The following is a 22,305-nucleotide window of genomic DNA, read 5'->3' as shown; positions in this document are numbered from 1 at the left end:
GGGCAGAATTGTGATGACAAAATAATACTTTTAATAATACCAATGTATTTTTTGGAGGGAGGGAGGAAGGTTTGATCTAGGTCTATGATTTTATTTCTGTAGGACATCCCAATAAGCAATAAGATGCTCCTACTGTGAAAAATCATCATTATTAATGCAAATCAACAATTATTCTATAACTTACATACTCATATTCACAGAGATGTTAAAAAGTTAAAATATTCTATTTCTCAGCAATGTCTAAAATAATTTGCATCATTTTATATAAACTTTGCATCATATCAAGTATCCAACCAAAAATGCAGTTAAATGATATGGCTACATTCAGGTGTTACGTCCTTGTAGGATTCCCCATCAGTGATGGAATACATACAATTGTAACTGGATCACATAATTAGAGAAGAGATCTAGGTGGGCTCTTCAATAGAAGATGAAAGCCAAAGGTATGCATTTTGCCACAACTGGGTTACATCTTAGTTTTTCCAAGTCTTCTGTTTGTTTGTCCATCCAATTGTCTATGTACAGCAGTGTTGCTCTGGCTCAATGGATACCTTGATTTTTTAATTTATTATTTACCATGTTAAATTTTGACTACTCTATTGACCTTTTTTTTGTATTGTGGACTGAAGGATTGAAGATAGGGTATAAGGTAGACTGGGGGGAAGAGAAATGAAGCGTGATATAGTTTTTCTGTATAAGAGTTAAGCATTTATTAATGTCAGCTGCTATGTCATTATAGGTAGTTTCCTTTCCATTCTTGTTTTTAGTGAAAATGAAAACAAACCCCACTTTTTTGAAGTTACAAAAAGACTTTATGTATCATGACAAGTTACTGGATTGTCAGTAATACCATTTGTAAAAATGCTCAATTTCTCACCCAAATATTGAAACAGAGCAAGACCTTCATCTTGTCATGCTTCTGCTAGTTGGGATGAAGCCTGTCAAAATGAAAACAAACAGATGGGTTTCAGAAAGACCACGAGGTTCTGTGAAAGATTATACATGTAATGTATTACTGTTGACACTCATCAGTTAGAGGGATACTTAACAGCACAAAGCACTAGATTGGCCTTTTAGAGACTCCTTGGAAACCAGGGGTTCAAATGTCACTGGGATTTTGATTCCCTTATCTTTTCCTTAAGATAAATGGACCTTCATGAAGTTTAGGAAGTGTGTGTATCTTCTGGATAAAATATTTCCTTGGAATTTTTCATTAGGGTTAAAATCTGTGCCAGAGCAGGGAGTTATTCAGTGCCATCCTGGGTAGGGATTCTTGGGGGGTGAATAAGAAAATGTGCCAACAAATCGACCAGTCTCTACTGCATATTTATGAGAAAAAAGCAACTTATACTTAGGTTCATACAGATTTATTAACATGCCATCTACAAGTATATTTGATCAACAGTGACCTGCTAATAGCAAGTAAACTTTAGATATTCAGCTAAGATTTGTGAAGTCCAGTAACAATTCTTTTGAATCCTCAGGAACAATGATTTCATAGTCTTTCTAAATTCTTAACAGATCGTCAAAATTTTATGGCACCAACTCAAATGCAGAAGTCTCTCTGTTCCAAGATGTCAGTTTTTGACCAAAAGGACCCATGCTTCTTCTCCTGGTTATAGTACACTCAGGAAGAATATTCCAAAGGAGAAATTGGGATAGGGGAGATTGGCTGTATTTGTTGTTATATTTCATTCATTTATTTTGTTTCGTCTTTCTTTGTTTAGCACATTGAAGGTGTTCCATAATTGCTTGTTGACTTAACCCTGCAGAGTTGTCTAACTCTCAGGGAAATATTGTGTTATATTAGAAAGAAGTTTGGATTTGAAGACAGTAGATTTGTTTGCATTTCAGCTTTGCTACTTATTATCTGTGTGATGTTGGTGAAGTACAATATAAATACTTTCTGATCGATTTTTACATAACAATAGGAATTTCCCTTACATGTAGACAAACTGAAAGTTTCCTCATGGCAAAGCATAGCTTATCTGTGGTTCATACTTTGAGACTAGGTCTGGCCTATACTTTGAGACTAGGTCTGGTATCATTTAACCCTTCTGAGACTGGATTCATTGTTTCAAAAGAAATAAGATTTCAGACTCCATTATAGATGCTATTTATCACATGGATCACTTTATTTTTTTGTTAAATGATTTCTAGCTGCTTGCATTTTTTGCCCTGGATTCATACAATTAGGTATGGAGGTAGGTAGGTAGGTAAGTAGGTAGGTAGTTCTTTGTTATTGAAGAAGACCATGACATTAGAGAATGTTGTCGTAGACATTGCAAGTAAGATTGATTAGGGTGAGGGGGTATTCTGCAAAGACAACATTCTCACTATTTCCTCTAAATTATGTAAGTCCAATGGTCTGACAAAATAAGATCAGGACAACTGGTGATGGCCTGATTATAGTGGGAGAGCTTTACCCTTAAGAGTCAAGCCTTTGGCAGATCACATAGGCTCCTCAGAGCTGTGGTATTGGTCATACTTATAGAACTTTGATTTAGTGACATTCAGTCCTACCTACACAGATGGTAGCCAGGCCCCAGTGAATCCCCAGCCAAAATGATATTTCCAGTGCACAGAATTGCAAACCTTCAACAGGAGGATACATGGGAAGGAAGGACAGCAACATGTAATATTATTAAATTCACTCCCCTTTGTTTTCATTTTCACTTCTTCTACACCACAATCTCTGATACCTCTTTTTTTTTCTGTAAAAGGAAGGGGAATGATTTACTATACAGTTCCTGTTTACATAAGGTTTTACCCACAGCAAACTTGTGAGATAGGTAGTATCTGCTTTGTCTTCCTTTTTTTTAGATGCAGAAATTCAATCTCAAAAAGGTTAAGTAACTTGTTATAGACCAGGGCTTCTCCTCATTTTTTACCATATAAGTAAGACTAGCTCTTTTTTCTTTTTTTTTTAAATTTTATTTACACATTACTAAAATATTCTTGTTTAAGAGTAAACATAATACCCCCTCCCCTATGAAAATATAAAAACCTCATGAGAAATAAAGTAAAAGAAAGAAGAAAAAATGTGTTTCAGTCTGTGTTATGATACCATCAGCTCAGTCTCAGGTGGATCACATTTTTTATCATAAGTCCATCATAGAAATTAGTTCCATATTTTTCCAGAATTGCTGTTGCTGATTGTAATTCCCTCCATCCATTCCTCCCTGCTATCATCTATTATATTTTCTCTCTCCCTTTCACTCTGTCCCTCTTCAAAAATGTTCTGTGGGGCAGCTGCACTGGCCCTGAGGTCAAGAGTCCCCAGGCCTACATCCCACCCCAGAGACCCAGCTCCCTGATCCCAGACAGGCCACCCAATCCCACCATCTTGCAAAAAGTAAAAAAATGTGTTATATCTGACTATCCTCTCCCATGATCTATCCTCTCCCATGATCTATCCTCTCCTCTATCATCCACATCCCCCCTTCCCTTCCCCTGTCCCCCTTCTCTTTCCTTTTTCTTCTGGATGTCTGTACCTTATTGAGTGTGTATGCTGTTTCCTCTCTGAGCCATTTCCAATGAGAATGAAGGTTCTCTCATATCCCCTCGCCTTCCCCCTTCCATACCATTGCAAAAACTACATGAAATATCTTTTATATGAAATATCTTAGCCTATTCTACCTCTCCTTTTTCTTACTCCCAGTACATTTCCCTTTCACCTATTGACTCCATTTTTGCAATATATCTTTGAATTCAGCTCTGTCCTGTGCCTTGTCTACATGTGCTCCTTCTACCTGCTCTTTTAAATGAGAAGGTTCATATAAGTATTATTGGTATCATCTTTCCATGCATGACATGAATACAGGCAATTCATCATCAAGCCCTCATAATTTGCCCCTCTCATCCTTTCTATGCTTCACCTGAGTCCTGTGCTTGAAGATCAAACTTTCTGTTCAGCTCTAGTCATTTCAACAGGAGCATTTGGAATTCCCCTGTTTCATTGAAAATACATCTTTTCCTTGGAAGAGGACGTTCAGTTTTGCTGGATAGTTGATTCTCAGTTGCATTCCAAGCTCTTTTGCCTTCTTAAATATTATATTCCAAGCCTTAATGTAGTTGCTACTAAATCCTATGTGATCCTGATGGCAGTTCCACAATACTTGAATTGTGTCCTTCTGACTGCTTGTAATATTGTCTCTTTGACTTGGGAGTTATGGAATGTGGCTATAATTTTCCTGGAGAGGGTTTTTTTTTATCTCTTTCCAGGGGAGATTTGTGCATTATTTCAATTTCTATTTTGCCTTCTGCTTCTAGGATATCAGGGCAATTTTCCTGTAGAAATTCTTTAAAAAACAAGGTCAAGGCTTTTTTTCCCTGACCTTGACTTTCAGGTATCCCAATAATTTTTAAATTATCTTTTCTGGATCTGTTTTATCCAGATCAGTTTTTTTTTCAATGAGACATTTCACATTTTCTTCTAGTTTTTCATTCTTTTGGTGTTAAATTATTGTGTCTTGATTTCTCACAAGGTCATCAGCTTCCTTTAGCTTCATTCTACATCTGAAGGATTTGTTTTCCTCTTATCTCCTTTTCCATCTGACCAATTCCTCTTTTTAAAACATTCTTCTCCTCAATAACATTTTGAACTGTTTAAAAACCTAAGCTGGCTTTTAATATGTTATTTTCTTCAGCATTTTTTTTTTGGATCTCCTTGACTAAGGAGACTTTGTTTTCATGTTTTTCCTTCATCTCTCTCATTTCTTTTCCCAATTTTTCTTCTGTCTCCCTTACTTGATTTTCAAAATCTTTTTTGAGTTCTATCATAGCTTGAGCCCAACTTCTATATTTCTTGGAGTCTTTACATGAAGAAGCTTGGACTTTCTTATCTTCAGATTGTGTATTTTAGTCTTGCATGGGACCAAAGTAATTGTCTATGGTCAGGTTCCTATTTTTTTTCCTGTCTACTCATTTCCCCAGCCTGTGCCTGGTTTTGGGGCCCTTCCTTAGCTTTTGACTATTATTGGGACACCCCCCCCACAAGGACCTGGTCTGTTGAATGACTACAATTGCACCCCTCTGACCCAGGTCTGTGGGGGAGGGTCCCAGCTCTATGGGGGGACCCAGACTGCAACTAGATTCTGAATATGGTTAAATCTCCAGAGTCCTGTCCCAGCGACAGAGGACAGACCTCGACAGTCTCCCTCTACTCCCTTACCTTTTGTGGGCTGAGTGCTCAGGGAGCAGCTGCCAGGAGGCTCCTGCTGGTCAGCTCAACAGGCCTGCTTCTGTTTCCTGGGCTATGCTGAGGGCCACTGAGGAGGACCATGCTGGCTTGGGCTTTGTGCTCACTCTGACAGAGGTCTCCCTGGTGATCTTCCAAGTTGTGCTTGGTGCTCCCTGGGGTGCAGGTCAGGAAACTGCTTCTGCTGCCTGGAGCTAGTTCCTGGGAGGCTGAAGTTTCTTTGCTCTGGTTCTGCCACCTCTCCAACCCCATGGAACTGAGCCTTCCCACTATTTTCCAGGTTACCTTGGGCTGGAGAATTGTCTCACTGGATCTTTCTGTCTCCTGAAAATTTAGTTAGAGTCATAATTTTAAGGTTTTTGAAATATTTTGGAGAGATCACCTAAGAGAGGTTGTACTACTGCTGCCATCTTGGCTGCCCCTCAATTCTTTTCTTAAAAGGCAAGAAAGTTGTTCCTAAAACTTGATTGCCTCAGGGGTCAAATCATATCTCCTACAAAGCCTCTTCTGGTATCCTCAGACCATATTTATATGCTTTATTGATGACCTAAGGGCATAAATTCACCCTAAGAGGAACTGGACTCTTCATATTTGGTAGATATTACAAAACTTCAGTGAGTCACCACTTCCTGACCTGTTAATTAGTCTTTTGAAGGTGAGAGGGGCTATGGTTTATTGAAGCTGAGTGTTGGGCATCATTTCTTTGCTGTGGCAAAATTAACTTCCTTTTGTTAACTCTGATAGATCTACTTAGCACAGTGATGTTGAATGACTATGTTAGGGATGACTTGACAGTGGCATCCTCTTTCTTGTTATTTCAGGTTCATTGTTGGGGTGAAATGAAACAATGTAGGTCATTAAATAGATAAAAGGGTGGTTGCTTATAGCCCTAACATTGCAAGGATATTCAAGTAACATTTTGCTTGGGTAGATGTAGTTCCCCTTGACTCCAAATGGGAAAGTGTTGGTCAACAGAAAAGAGGGTGTTGACTTGTCTGGTCTTGAATGAGCACCAAATCTGAAATATGCTATTCCCATGTGGTTGGACCTTTTATGCCTGAGAAGCCACACTGGTACAGTCTTATGCCAGGAAACGATATTAAAGGAGGTACAACTTGAGGCTTTTGCTTTTTAGAGAAAAATCTAACTTAACCTATGTGGAGTGAGTGTGTATATTTATTTATACACACACACACACACACACACACACACACATATACATACATGGTGGAACCCCGGTTAGATAGTGATTTTCGTGATGTGACGGGTGTCTCATTTCATTCCAATATCAGACTTTAGCAGAGAACTTGTATTTACCTATTGTTAGAAAGACGGTAAGTGCTAGAGTCAAGCCCAATGAATTTTCTTTTATAACCTGAGTATAACTAATTAAAAAAAAATAAGGGTGGAGAAACAAATTTTGCTCACACTAGCCCTTTTTGCCTTTAATATAGAAGCTGTAGTAGTGAAAAATACTTCAGATCTTTTCAACATTTTTCATTTCATTTATTTAGTTTTGTTCTCTCAGGGGGAAATTTTTGTGCCTTTGTTCCACCACACTCTTCCCATAGAGCAGGTAAACTTTCTTTATCTGGAAGATCTTTGTCATCCAACCCTGTCAGTTGATGAATGCCCATCATTAAAGTCCACAATTGAGCAGTAGCTATATCTTCTTCTGAGTTATGATGTCTCTTTGGCTCCATCTGGGGTGGTTACTGGTTATGCTGTCCTCCATGACCCTTTGAACTTTCCAAACAGGCATTATGAGCATGGGGTAGTTTGAGCTGCATTGTTTAGAAGCTCCAGCAATTTATTTCCAATGTTTAAGGAGATTTCTTCTCATTTGGTTCCTAACTTTTCCTTATTTGTGGCTTTTAAAACAATTTGGCCTCAAACAAAGATTGTAGACTAATCGACTCTAACCAGCATTTGTTTCACATAAATCCTGGTCTACTTTAGGAGAAATTCAGCTTGGAATGGAAAGCAAATTTGTTTAGCTATGCTGGCTTGTAGGCACTAAATTGGACCATATTGTCACTTCTCTTCAGTAACATAAACAAGCTCACAGACTGTTTCACTCTTGTCAGTAAATGTAATCGGTCAAGTTGGCTCGCCAAGCCATAACTCAGAAAGAAAAAGTTTGATAACTCAGTCTGAGCTTCACCTTTCATGAGCCATCAGTTCATACATCACCCCTGACATTAAAAGGGCCTCACTCCCACAGAGCAAGCCCCAGAAGACTTTTCCTGGTGTTAAGTTCTTAAAAATAGCATCTGTGCATAGGGCATTATTCTCTAAAATTTTATAAGAGCAACAATGATCCCCCTAAATCAGAAATGAGCATAATTCATCAGGGCTACTTATATTTATTTAAACCATAGTTTAGCTTCAAGAAAGTCATACCTTTCAGGTCAATATATAACTAACTATTAAAGCTATCATAAAGTATACTTCACACCTCCCTTGCTGGACAAAAATAAGAGATCACCCTGGGATGGATTTGCTATTTTATTGTATTAATTAAATCTTTCCCGCTTGCCCTGAGGATGTTCTCTAGCTATTAGCTGTTGATGACTACTTTATACCAATGAATATTATAAACTACATCTTCTCCCCCTAACTTTTGAAAAAACTAATGGTTGTATTATTTTTTGAATCATGAATTTTCTTGAATTAAAGTTTTCAATTGAAAGTGTGCAGGGAGGGGAAAACAAAACTGGGGAATGAGTGAAATAAATGCCTTTAAGATTCTCTCCCACTGCTCAGCAATTCAAATCATTAAAAAAAAGTAGCCTTGTAAGAAAAACAGCAATAATAAAGGAAGAAGCAAGTTCCTCAAAGGTATTTGATACAGTAAAATAAATAGAAAGTCTGAAATATCCTCCAAAACTGTTCCAGACACAATCTGTGTCAGGTTACTTAATTCTTTCCTATACCAGACCATCCCATTTCAGGTCCAACCTAGCTTGGATGGAAGCCTGAGATATCACTCTTTATTTCCAACCCCCCCCCCCCCCCCCCCCAGGCATACCTGATCTGCTTCTCCATTTTTTCCATATAGGTCTTTCCTCATGCCCTCTGTCTTGTCCTGCTTCTTTCATCCCTTTTCTAGCAGTCTTGGAAGGCTAGTAATCTAGTTTCTTACACCCAAATTCAGGGTCCAGACTGAGCTAAACTGAGCTCCTCTTCCTCTTTTTCCCTTTTCCTACCTGGATCCAGATCCAGAATAGGTTGTGGTTCCTCCTTCCAATTGCATAATCCTAAAATTGACATTTCACAATAATTACTGGGCTCATCCTCCATACAAAAGTGAAGACTATTTGGGAAAGCATATAAAACTAAAAATTCAAGTCTATGTCCACCCAATTTAATGCAAAATAAAATGGAATTATAAGAAGGCAAGTAGAGAAAGGTCTCAAAGAAAATTTTCAACAGAGATATTAATAATAGTAAATATGTGTAAAAAAGTGAGAAAAGGAAGCAATACATTGGACAAAATTTACAGAGGGAAGGTAATAATCTTAAAGATCTCAGACAGGTTCTATCAATAATTATTCTAGACTTCCAAAATGTAAAATGGAATAACTGTAAGAAGTTGCAAGGGAACTCAAAAAATTTTTTTGATTTTTTCACATTTAAAAAGGAAGTTAGTACAAAATATCAAGCTTTCACAGAAAAACTCAATAAACAAGAGTAGAAAATTGGAAAGTTAATGAAAAAATTCTCCCAAACAGTAGAAAAAAGAGAATGACAGATTCAGAATGCAAAAATGAAGATGCCAAAGAAAAATTAATTGAATAAAATTAGAAGAGAATCAAATTGGAAGAATGCATGAGAAGAAAGGAAAATGTTAGGGAGGATAGATTGAAGGAAGATAATACAAGAGTATAGTCTGAAACAACTCTATTTTGTATATCCTTGTCCTATTTGTATTGTAGCCCCTGCCTAGTTTGTAACCCCTCTTTCTGCTGAAACAGCAAACAAATCAGAATAGTCCCACCTATTAGGTGGGATTATGAGAAATAACTCAAAGAAAAGTCTTTCCTGTTACATATCCTCAAATCCCATCTTCAAAACCCCAAACTAATCTCTTATTGTTTCCTAATCTCTGTTCAATTAAGAGATGTCTGATCTCCAATCTACCTCTCCTTAAATTAAGTTCTATATAAGTCTTGGGTATTTCTAGTTCCTCTGAGTAGCCTCTGCATATTTAGGTGGAGATCCCTTGCGGACAAACCCACTCACATGGGTTCTAACACTTTCTGGTTCTGGTATTGGTTTGTTCTTTTATCAAAAATTCACACGTTGAGGACAAACCCACTCACATGGGTTCTAACACTTTCTGGTTCTGGTATTGGTTTGTTCTTTTATCAAAAATTCACACATTTCAGGAATATGCTAGAGCAAGATCAAACCAGCTTGAGAGAACTAACTGTTAAATTTTCAATATGGGTATTAACATGTTGGAAATGAGCAAATGTTATATATTAGAGCCTGATTTATTATCTTAGAAACTGGAAGGAAAATGTTAATAATGCATATTAAAATTAAAAATTTGTTGGACTTACATTTTTTGTTAGAGTGCCAGTTATTAAAATTTTTTTCAGAAGTAGAGAGGGCAGAAAGAGAAGAAGAGAATTTGGAACTCAAAATTAAAAACAAACAAACAACTAAAGGTTAAGACTACTTTTGCATATAATTGGGAGAAGCATATCAAAGATTTAACACAGCATATCCCTGACATTAAATCTTCCCCAAAAACATGATAAAATAAAAAGTCAAAATAACGTAGATAAGGACATGGTTTAGGAAAATTGTTGAGCAGCAATGAAAACAGAATGTGAAATCGATAGTAACCCTGTACACAGGCCATCCACATAAAGGAATCCAAAGTTGAACTCATCAAGAAATATTATAGCTCAAATGCAGAAATTCAATAATAAATATCAAATAACAGTTATCTCAATCAAAAGAAAACCCTTCAGATACCAAATAAAATCACTTTGAATCACATAAGTCTTCATGTCAATTAGAATAATAGATTAAAAAACAAAATCCAATAATTGGTAATTGTACATTTTAAATGTACATGCATGTAAGGAATGAAAATGAAGGTTAGAATAAAACTTATCGTATTTCAATAGACACACAAAACAGCAGAAGTTATCATGATTTCAGATGAGATAATAAAAATTAATAACATCAAGAGAGATAAACAAGGAAACTATATTATGTTTAAAAGATCCATAGGCAATGAAGCAATCACAATATTTTATATACACATTTGTATATGTGATTAAATATGCATATAAATGTTAGTTGGTTGATAAAAATTTATTAAGGGCCTATTTTCTTCCAGGTATTAAGTGCTAGGGATACAAAAAGAGGCAAAAGACAGATAGATAGACACACACACACACACACACACACACACACACACACACACACATATATATGAAAAATAGGAAATAATTAAAAGAGGGAAGAATTAAAAGGAATTGGGAAAGACTTCTTGTAGAAAATGGGATTTTAGTTGGTAATTGAGAGAAGCCAGAGAAGTCAAATGAGAGAATGCAGTAACTTATAAGGGAAAGTCAGAAAAAAATGCCTGGACTTAAGAGATGGAAATGTCTTGGTAGAAGAAAAGCAAGGAGTCCAGTGTGTAGGAAGAGTGGTGTCAAATAGAATACGTTGTATTTGATATGAAAGGCAAAAGGGAACCACTGGAGTTTATTGAGTTGGGTGCTAATATGGTCAGACCTGTGCTTTAGGAAAATCACTTTGTTCTTTGTCTCTATTACTGTTTCTTCTTCCTTCTTACCAAGTTAAATGCTCTCAAGAGTTCCCCCTCCATTCTCTCTCAATCTGCCCATTGGCATGAGATTATCTCTTCAGGGGTGGATAGCACTGTACATGTTATTACCTGACAGATAATAGGCAATTATTAAATGTTTTTCAATTAACATATATATGCATATTTAATCATATATACAAATATGTGTATAAAACATTATGATTGTTTCATTATCTATGGATCTTTAAAACATAATATTGTTTCCCTGTTTATCTCTCCCAATAAGGTTTTTTTTTGTTTTTTTTTTTTTAGGTTTTTGCAAGGCAACAGGGTTAAGTGGCTTGCCCAAGGCCACACAGCTAGATAATTATTACGCGTCTGAGACCGGATTAGAACCCAGGTACTCCTGACTCCAGGGCCAGTGCTTTATCCACTACGCCACCTAGTCACCCCCAATAAGTTTTTAATTGTCTTGTCTGAAATCATGACAGCTTCTGCTATTTTAGGTGTTTATTGAAATTCATCAGACTTTGTTCTAACCTTTATTCTAACCTATGTGAGGGTAGAACAAGGTTGGTGAGATCAGGAGAAAGGAGAGTGCCAGTTTGTTCAGGCTCTTTGGGTACTTCATTTACTTTAGGTTCTTCTGGTTTGCTTCTTTGAGAGAAAAGATGTAATGCCAACCCCCATTTCAAGTTGCTGAAGGAAAAGACTCTGGGAAGAAACTGATATGAGAGGAGCTGGTAGTTTCTATTATGTCTCTTTCTCTAATTTACTATGCTAGAGTCTGGGGAATATTTCTTTGGGTGAGATTTAGGACTTCTTCCCCTGGTTGAACTATGCTACCTCACTCGCAGATGGAGCTCTCCTTCACTCTATGTACCTTCTGGTAATATTCTCCTGTCCCTCAGTCATTGACTCTTCCTTTCACTTGTATATTTAAGGGCCACTGTGGCCTAATTTCAATATTGTTGTATGTCTGAGAATAGGGAGACCCAGGAGAGGGAGAGAGATGAACATGGCTGGTCAGTGGAGTAGTCAGAATACAGGCAAGAGTCATTGATTAAGTTCACCAGCTTATACTTGCACTGTTTGTGGCACTCCAAAACAATTACAATAGGTACATCAAAGATCACTGCCCACAGATCATTATAACAGATATTATAATAAAGAAAAAAGTGTGAAATATTAGGAGAGTTATAAAAGTGTGACACAGAGACATGATGTGAACATATACTGTTGGAAAATGCTATTGATAGATTAGCTCAAAGCAGTGTTGACTCAAACTTTCAGTTTTGTAAAAAACACTATCTGCAATACACAATAAAATGAACTATGTCTGTAACTAGTTAATTTTTGCCAAGTTTATCTTCACAATACCTTTCTTTCCAGCTTTCATCACTTGTAGTTTAAGACATAATTGTTGTTTGCCCTTTATTCTTTTTTTTTTTTTTAGGTTTTTAAAGGCAAATGGGTTAAGTGACTTGCCCAAGCTAGGTAATTAATAAATGTCTGAGACTGGATTTGAACTCAGGTCCTCCTGACTCCAGGACCGATGCTTTACTCACTGTGCCACCTTAGCTGCCCTGATTGTCCTGTATTCTTGAAGAAAACCAAGACTTCAAGGAGGTGATGTCATGACAAGTTCATGAATTGGATTTGAGTGAGAGGGTGCTATGCAATCACATGCCTCATGATCTCCTCCAGAGCCAACTGGGTCCAGTGGTCAAATATAAATCAGATTGACTGGAGAAGATCCTGGATGTGAGGCAATTAGGGTTAAGTGACTCACTCAAGGTCACACAACTAGAAAGTGTCAAGTGTCTGAGTCTGGATTTGAACCCAGGTACCCTTCACTACCAGGCTAGTGCTCTATTCTAGCACTTAAGACATAGTAATACCTTAAGACACAGTAATACCATCTTTGGAGTATTATAATAGGTTCTTAACTGATCACCCATTCTAGTCTTTCACCTGCCAATCCCTCTTACAAATTTGTTGCTGGTCAATCTACCTATTGTAAAAATCTGGCCATCTTGGTCTTCTAATAAAAACCCTTTAATAACTGACATTTAAGGCTATCCACAAATATGGCTCAAATGTATTATTTCTCTATTTTGGCATTTGTCCTCTTCTTTCAACTCATATGACTAGCATCCTAGTTCAGATTCTCATCATCTCCCACCTGGACTATCACAATAGTTTCCTAATTGATCCCCTTCCAAGTTTTCCTCCATCTATCCTTTACACAGTTATTAAAATTATTTTTCTAAAAATCATAGCCTAATCATGTAACTTCCCTATTCAATAACTCCAACAGCTTCCTATTATCATTAGAATTAAAAATAAAATTCTCTGTTTCAATTTTAAAGCCCCTTACTAGTTGGTCCAACCTACCTATTAAAGCTTGGAATAGTCTGGGTTTTTTTTAGGTTTGTTTTTTTTTTTTTTGCAAGGCAATAGGGTTGAGTGGCTTACCCAAGGCCACACAGCTAGGTAATTATTAAGTGTCTGAGGTCAGATTTGAACTCAGGTACTCCTGACTCCAGGGCCAGTGCTGTATCCACTGTACCACCTAGCCACCCCAGAGTAGTCTATTCTTTACTCAATATGCATTCATTTAGACTGATTTTGCTGTTCCTCATATGCTTTTGCATATGAACTCTCCCTTCTTTATTTCTACCTTATAGTTTTCCTAGATTCCTTCAAGTCTTTACCAAATCTGAAGAGTACTATCTTTGCACGGGTGAATTTTTTATGACTTGATGTTACCAAAGTTCAAATGCATGAAAATAATAACTGTGTGAACTCATGTTAAAACTAGGTCAGCCTATCTCTATTAGAAGCACCATTTTTCTTTCAGGGCCACACTGGGACACTTGTACTACCAATGCACTAACAGAAAAATCTCTCCCTGCCAGGTACAAAATGATTGAGAAGACACATTAGGAATTGGAAGAATCTGAAGCCTCTCTTTTTGGTTACTAGCCATACTCAGTAATACCTTGCACTCTCTCAATGCTGTTTATTTTGCTGAATTTTGAGAAAAGAAGAGAATGAAGAGGTCCACAGATATCCTGCATTTCCTTTTGTTGACTGATATTTATCAAATTGAGAAGGAATATGTAAATATGGGGTGAGGATAAATTGGATCTTACAGCTGAATAGATATCACCATGGCATCAGACTGGCTAACAACAGTCAACAATAAGTATTTCCAGGCCCTTTTTAGGGGAAAATGTCTTCATATGATTTGGGTAGTTATAAATCTTCTGCCCATAATTAATGGTATAGGATAATAGACTACATGACACCATCCTCTTTCAGTGGGTAGATGGTGACCTTCTATAATTTTCAAATGCCACTAATTTATGATTCCTTTTGTCTTTCTATCCAGAAGCTTGAACAATTTTTTAAGATAAAAATTAAGACTATTAATAAAAGTTCTTCCATAAATTTTCTGGTAATTGTGGGAAGATACATATATATAGCTAATTAAATGATGTTGACATTTCCAAGTAAGAACTTAAGTTTTTACCATTTGATTCTTTCCTGTCTGTCCTTCTGCTCTGCCTCAAGGTTATTTGATTTGGGTGGGGCTGACTTTTGAATTATCCATTGCTTTGACAACATGTTTGCTGAAATTCTAAGGTCTTAGAGCCTGAGAGAATTTCTTCCCCTAGCCTTGCTTGATAGATTATTGTGCCATCCCATTAACTCTGATGGTAGCTGTGTGTCTATATTTCTATGCTTCAATGACAGCTGGCTTCTAGCTCTTGCTGTTTAACAAAACATGGAATCACATGATTATTAAAATGGAGCTTCTCTGTTTTAATAAACTACCAGGCAAAAATTTATCTTTTCATGGAAAAAAATGATGAGAAAGCAGATTTCTATCAGAATTTTTCAAATAACTAGTTATTCATAGAGGACCATGTAATGGATAGCTTTTTCTAGAATATTAGTAAAATATTCTTCTGTCTTTAGAAAAATACTTCTGAAGGTAGATATCTAGAATCTGGGTCACAAGTTTTAAAGCTGAATTTTAAAATCCAGCACACAAAATAAAGAATCTGAGAGCCATGTAAATGACCAAGCCAAAGTCACATGGATAGTAACCAGAAGAGTTGTGATTCATACCCAACTCTTCTGACTCCAAACTCTTAAACAGAACAATAAATCCAGCTGCTCTGTTTCTAAATGAAAGTTTTGATTTATTGGAAATTAGGTTATGGGCTTAAAAGAGTGTTGATTAGGCTTTTGTTTCTTCTTTCTTTTAAAACTGATCTTGTCTCTGTTCTCACCAAAGGTGCACAATCTCCCATCTCTGTGTCTTTATACTGACCATTTCTATGTTGGGAAATCACTCCTTCACCATCTCATATCATAGAATCCTTTTCTTCCTTCAAAAAACAAGCAGCTCAAGATCCACATTTTCCATACCAGGGGTTTTTACCCTTGGCGGGGTCTGTGAATTTTCTTTAAAAATATTTCAATGACTGATACCCTTTTTATTTTATTTTATGCATTAAAATTATCTTTTTCTGAGAAAAGGTCCATAGCCTTGACTGGACTGATAAATGGGCACATCACATAAAACAAGATTGACATTATCTGTTCTACATGACACCTTTTCTTTTGCTAGTGTGCTTCATCCCCATTTTTTGTTGTTTAGTTGTTTTCAGTTGTGTTTGACTCTTCATGACCCCATTTGGGGTTTGTTTGTTTGTTTGGCAAGGATGCTCCACTAATTTATCATTTCTTTCTCCAGTTCATTTTAGAAGAGGAAACTGAGGTAAACAGGACTAAGTGACTTGCTCAGGGTCAAACAGTTAATAAGTATCTGAGATCAAATTTGAACTCAGATCTTACTGTCTCTAGGTCTGGTGTTCTGTTCATCTAACTGCCTCAATTAACCTATCAACTACCAATATTTTGAGGTGAGGTAGAGAGAAATAATTCTAGCCTAATATGCTTCTTAGACATAGGCAAGGGAAAAAAGCAAATGCTGCCTTCCACATATTTTCTAAAAAGTCAAAAATTAAAGTTTCCTTTAGGTTGAGGTAGGGCAATTACCAAATCAGATATATATCCACATGTGAGGCAGCTGACTATATTATAAACCATATCCACACAAAGAAGAATATACTCATATACTACACATTGCAGGGTCTAATTGGAATTGGAAAAAAACAGAATAGAAAAGAGGCATAATGATCAACCTCTTCATATTACAGTTGAAAAAACTGAGACCAAGGGAGGAAAGGGAAACTTGAAGGACATAGTAAATGGCAGAACTGAGATTCAAGTCCATGGCACCTGTGTCCAAACACAGTACTTTTCCGCTTTGCTATAGTGTTTTGAGGTCCTGGGGTTCTTAGGGAACTCTTTGTAGAATTTTATCCCTATAATTGATGGAGGAACAATAATTTGAGAGCAAATGGTAGGAATAGGATTTGAATGTGACTCCAAATTCCCAATCTGACTCTCCTGCCATTAAAAGGCCACAGGTTTAGCAAGGCAAAGGGGCCTATTAGTCTGTGATTAGCCTAGTTTGCTTTATGAATCTGTTCAATTCTTGCTTGGATCAGATCCATCAGAATCTTTCCATTCAAAAAGGAAAGTTGACTTGGAGAATAAAACAACTTTTAATAGATCTAATGGGTGGTCAGGAAGTTAGTTAAGGGTACATATTTGCTGATTTTAATGACAGTTTCACTTGTAACTATTACTATTCTTCTCTGTGACCCTCAACTTTGAATTTTCACACATTTGGCATATTTTTCTATATGAAAAAGAGTGGCTAAAACTAGGAATATGAAATTCTACTATAGGGAGACTGTGAAATACTTAAAGGGAAGACACCATTTCTTGATGTGTGTCTTAGTAGAAGGCTTGAAATTATCTGTCCATATATATATGCATTTAATATTGCTTGGGACAAAGGAATTTTGATACAATCAGTGAAAAGGATAAGCAGGAACATAAAGTGAAGAAAAGTAATGGGAAGAACAAAGAAAAGGATAAATAATATATTTTGAGACAAGACAGATATAAGATATAAAAAAATTTAGTAAGATGATTGTTGTTTATGTTGTTTTGTCCTTTATCCTAGAAGAAGACCATGGCATCAGGGAAGCAATGCCATGAGATGCACATGAATTGGATTTGAGTGAGTACTGTGCAAAGCCACCAACCTCACTTTCTCCTCCAGAATCACCTGCTTCCAGTAACCAGATATGAATCAAGATGATGGGAGATGGGAGACAGCAATCAGGGATAAGGGTTGCCACCTAACTTGTCCAATGTGATTGTTTACAAGAGTAGGGCAAGAATATGAAAAATATATGGTCATTTCTAGAAAATGCTGTATAGTTCCTCTGCAGACTAGTCAGTAAAATGGTGGCAGGATGAGATCTCTATAACTCATGGTTCCCTTTTCCATTCCTACAGTATAGAAAAAATTAGCACAACATGATGTCAAATAAATAGTAATGAAATAGTTAAATTGCAATGGAAAAATATTTCAATTTAATTTCTTTAGCTATGGAAAGATTATTTCTTTTTTTATTAAAGATTTTATTTATTTTGAGTTTTACAACTTTCCCCAATCTTACTTCCCTTCCCCATCCCCCCACAGAAAGCAATTTGTCAGTCTTTACTTTATTTCCATGTTGTACATTGATCCAAATTGAGTGTGATATGAGAGAAATCATATCTTTAAGGAAGAAACAAAAAGTATGAGATAACAAGATCAGACAATAAAATATCTGTTTTTTTTTTCTAAAGGGAATAGTCCTTGAACTTTGTTCCAACTCCACATTTCTTTATCTAGATACAGATGGTATTCTCCCTTGCAGACAGCTCAGAATTGTCCCTGATTATTGCACTGATGGAATGAGCAAGTCCATCAAAGTTGATCATCACCTCCATGTTGCTGTTAGGATGTATAATGTTTTTGTGGTTCTGCTCATCTCGCTCAGCATCAGTTCATGCAAATCCCTCCAGGTTTCCCTGAATTCCCATCCCTCCTGGTTTCTAATAGAACAATAGTGTTCCATGACATACATATACCACAATTTGCTAAGCCATTCCCCAATTGAAGGACATTTACTTGATTGGAAATATTATTTCAGTTTAATTTCTTTAGTCTATGTGAAAACAGGTCCTTCAGTGCTCTGTGGGAGAAGTTATAAACTAGTCCAACCATTCTGGACCAATTTGGAATTATGTTAAATTGAACATTCGTTTCAACTCCGTGATATCACTAGTAAATCTATACCCCTATGAGATCAAGAAAAAAATATTTATATAAGTTCTTTTTGTGTTGTCAAGGAATTGGACACTGAAGGGATGCTTATCAGTTGGGGAATGGTTGAACAAATTGTTGGTGACATATTTGCTAAGTTTTTACTAAGGCAAAATGAGAGAGATTGGTTTGATCTTGATGGATATTTAGTATTCCGAATAACATTCTAAGATACAAGATGAAAAAAGGTCATCAAAATGAAGTCTTTGGTTTTGGGGTTTTGTCAATCGTCAAAAACCTTCCAAGGTTAATATCATAAGAATTAAAAATGGAGAGGGAAATATGGCCCTTTTTGTCCTTTCTTAAGATTTTTTTCCTTTTCTAATTTTAAATTCTAATATGTAATAGTCTAATTACTAGCATGAAGATGAAGGGGTTACTGATAAAGACAGGGATCTTTCCAGTAAAAGTAAGTTAAAATTCTGTGTGGCCTTGGGCAAGACACTTAACTCCATTTGCATTGCGAAAACCTAAAAAAAAGAAAAAGAAAAAAAAGAAAGTTAAAATGAATTGTAAAAGACCTAATAGAAACTCTTCAGGTGTGAAATTCAAAAGGGAATTTCCATATTCTATTTTGGATAGTAAGTGCTTATGGATCTAATTGCCTTCAATTTTGCTTATAAAAGTGCTTCTAATGCTTCTCTGGAATGACCTAAGTTAATATTATGCTATAAAAATAATTTCAGAAAAAACTGGGAAGATTTAAATGAACTGATGCAAAATGAAATGAGTAGAACTAGGGAAACAATTTATAAGATAACAACAATATCATAAAAATAATCAACTTTGGAAGATTTAGGAAATCTGATCAACACAATGACCAGCCAGAATTTCAACTTTCAGAGTTGATGGATTCAGAGTGCAGACTGAAACATATTTTTTCTTTTCTTTCTTTTTCTCTTTTTTTCTTTTGGACATGGATAATGCAGGAATTGCAAATCTATAAATATTTGTAATATGTTTTATTTTTCTTGTCTTTTTTATGAGATGGGGAAAGAAAAAAGGAGAGTGAACTGAAAAGAAAAGAAAATTTAGTTAAAATGTATTGTTCAAAGTTAAAAAAAATTATCTTCTTTTTAACTACTTGGTTTCTCCCTTTGGGATCAATTGGAGTTCTAATATCCATTGAAGAGTACTATCCAAGCGTAAAAGCCACCCTCATCATTGGGAAGCTTAGTGAGACAGCCAATAATATTTTTAGAACTCAAGTCAAATTGAAAACTCATGTAACAAAGACTTATTCCAGACTGAAACATTTTTATTCCACTTCATTGTGCCTGAAAAGGATCATAGAGGCCTAATTAGGCCTGGAGAGGCCCACAAAAAAGCTTGTTTCTAAGACCTTTGAATTTATAGACTGAAAACTATAGGCTACTGTATATTTTAATAAATGCAGGGAGACAATTAAGATAGGTCTAGTTATGGTTTTGGAAAATAATCTGGGAAACATTCAACAGCACAGAATGACCTTTTTCTGTGGAAAACCAGAGCAATTTGGCATTTCTGAAAATGTTTCACTTTGTGTAGGGATACAGAACAGCAGCCATATGAAACCACTCAATGAATGAGAGTAAAGTTGTATAAAATTTTGAGATTCTCCGGAGAGGAACAAAAGCTTGTAAAACAAATTTTTCTGCAAAGGCTGCTCCTTCAATACTTTTCAGCTAAAGCATGCTTGGATAAAAATTGGGCCATAATTAAAGTGAGATCATATTAAAATTGTACTTTAATGATCAAGTCATTATTTTTTTTGAATACTAGAACTTTTAGAAATGGAATCATCTGGTTCAATTCCCTTATTTTATAAAGAAACTGAGGTCTAGAATGGTGATATAATTAATAAGCACACAAGCAAAATGTAAGACAGGTTGGTTTAACCTTGATGAATATTTAGGATTCTGAACAATATTCTTTCCTACAGGAAGAGACAGGTCATATAAATAAAGGCTTTGGTTTTGAGATCCTGTCAATCATCAAAAACCCTCCAAGGTTTTCAACAAGAATGAAAAATGGAGAGGAAAATGTTGCCCTTAATCTTTCTATTCTTTCTTAAAATTTTTTCATTTCTAATTTTAAATTCTAAGATGTAACACTCAGCCTAACTGCTGATTTGAAAAAAAATTAAAATGAAAGGAATAATAGTAAGATAGGGATCTTCCCAGTAAAACTAACTTAAATTAACTGGAAAAGTCATGATCGAAATTCTTTAGTGTGAAATTCAAAAAGGAATTTCCAGATTCTATTTTGGATATAAGTGCCTTCAATTTTGCTTATAAAAGTGCTTCTAATGCTTCTCTGGAGTCACTAGAAAATGGCTAAATCACATCTAGTATATCTGGCTTATAGCATGAACCAGGGTAGGGAAAAAAAAAGGCTAGAATCTTGATTTGAAATAAAGAATTAAAAAAAAATTGAGTTGACATTTTATGGGACCTTGTACAATTCTGGTACACAATGTACCAGAATTATCTAAGGAGATTTAACACATTTGATAGAGCTCAATTTTAAAATCCTTCTTATTAAGCAATTGATTTCTTAAATTTAAAAAAAACAATTTGAGAATATCTCACTGAGAAATATAGTTTCTCTTTATCTCATTTGAGTCCCAGAATCTTTGTCTTATTTGCTGTTTATGAATAATTTTCATATGAGATAAAAGTAAACTTGATCATGGTCAACTGCAGTTTTAACCCTTGTAAATGACTGCAGATCCTTCTCATAGATGGGAGACTTGACCATATACTGAAGTACTGAACAAAAACCCTGAGTAAATATCAGCCTCAGTTAAAGTTTGGAGACTTGCTCTGGTATGAGTTAAGATTTGAAGAGGACTGTCACACTCTTTGCATTTCATGGTATATTCTGCCAATTGATAATTTACTGGCCACAACAATTAAATATGCATTTTATATCCTTTTTCCAGTGATAGTGCTGAAATGTTCAAATCTAGCCATAATTTACTCAGTCCATCTTTTTAAATAAAAGATATAGTTTGAGAGAGCTGGTAGGTTTAGTGGTAAGAAATCCAAAGCCAAAGATAACAGTAAAGTTAGCTAGCTTTTTGGAGAATCTAATCTAATGCTCTAGCTTCATTGAGAGTCCATGATCTTTTATTGATTTATTTCTTGGCAGTACTATCTATGTAGGGCAGCCATAAGGAAAATAAAAGAACATTGAAGTAAAAAGTCTAAGTTCAAATTTTAATTGCTTCCTAATGATTCCAGTTATTTAACCTCATATGTAAAATGGATCACCTCTAAAACCCCTTGTAACTCTAAATCATATATTTTATAAGCATTCTGAAAAATGTCATTCTCATTTTTGTCACTTGACTGTAACAGCAAATTATTTTATTTATGAATTTATAAATATATACACATGTATAAAAAGATATCTACTATTTTATGAATCTTTCCTCAAGGGAATTTTTTTCTCAATCTGTCAATAACTGGTCTCAAAACGATGCATCTGGATTCATTTTAAGATTAACTTTAATCACCAAAAAGAAGCCACAGCACAAGATAAAATATCTACAAACTGGAAATGATTTCCAAAATTTTTAAGAGTCTATAAAGAAATGTCATATTTTAATTTTGATTATGCTTTAATTTTTTGTATCAAGAATAAGAATGTCACATATGATCATCTTAACAGAAAGTTTAATTGATAGTATTCCAATCTTGTAGTTACCTCTCTCTGAGGAATTAAATCAGAGGATTTATAGCTGGTAAGGAATTTAGAGATCATCCAGTAGAATTGCCTTCATTTTTGAGATGATATTAAAGGGAAATTCCAGAAAATAAGTGATGCAAATTAAAACAATTCTGAAATACCATCTCATCTCACACTTATCAGATCAACTAAAATTACAAAAAAAAAAAAAAGGAAAACGATCAATGCTGGAGGGGACATGGGAAAAACTGGGACACTAATGCATGAAATTGTGAACTTATCCAACCATTATGGAGAGCAATTTGGAACTACTCCAGAGGGCATACCCTT

The 22,305-nt window shown here is 35.5% G+C and overlaps 1 long non-coding RNA gene across 1 annotated transcript in view; it reads left to right on the top strand.

The window, feature by feature from the left end:
* Positions 1-22,305, top strand: part of LOC141517968 (uncharacterized) — a 96,377-nt gene that overhangs the window by 24,981 nt on the left and 49,091 nt on the right. The window contains exon 2 of the long non-coding RNA XR_012477036.1: positions 17,110-17,166. This is a non-coding gene — a long non-coding RNA (uncharacterized LOC141517968). The remainder of the gene's footprint in view (positions 1-17,109; positions 17,167-22,305) is intronic.

The sequence above is a fragment of the Macrotis lagotis genome, chromosome 3 (genome assembly GCF_037893015.1).
Source record: "Macrotis lagotis isolate mMagLag1 chromosome 3, bilby.v1.9.chrom.fasta, whole genome shotgun sequence".
NCBI classification, from domain to species: Eukaryota; Metazoa; Chordata; class Mammalia; order Peramelemorphia; family Peramelidae; genus Macrotis; species Macrotis lagotis.
Note: the sequence above shows the minus strand (reverse complement) of the source record. Positions and strands in the feature narration are given on the sequence as shown.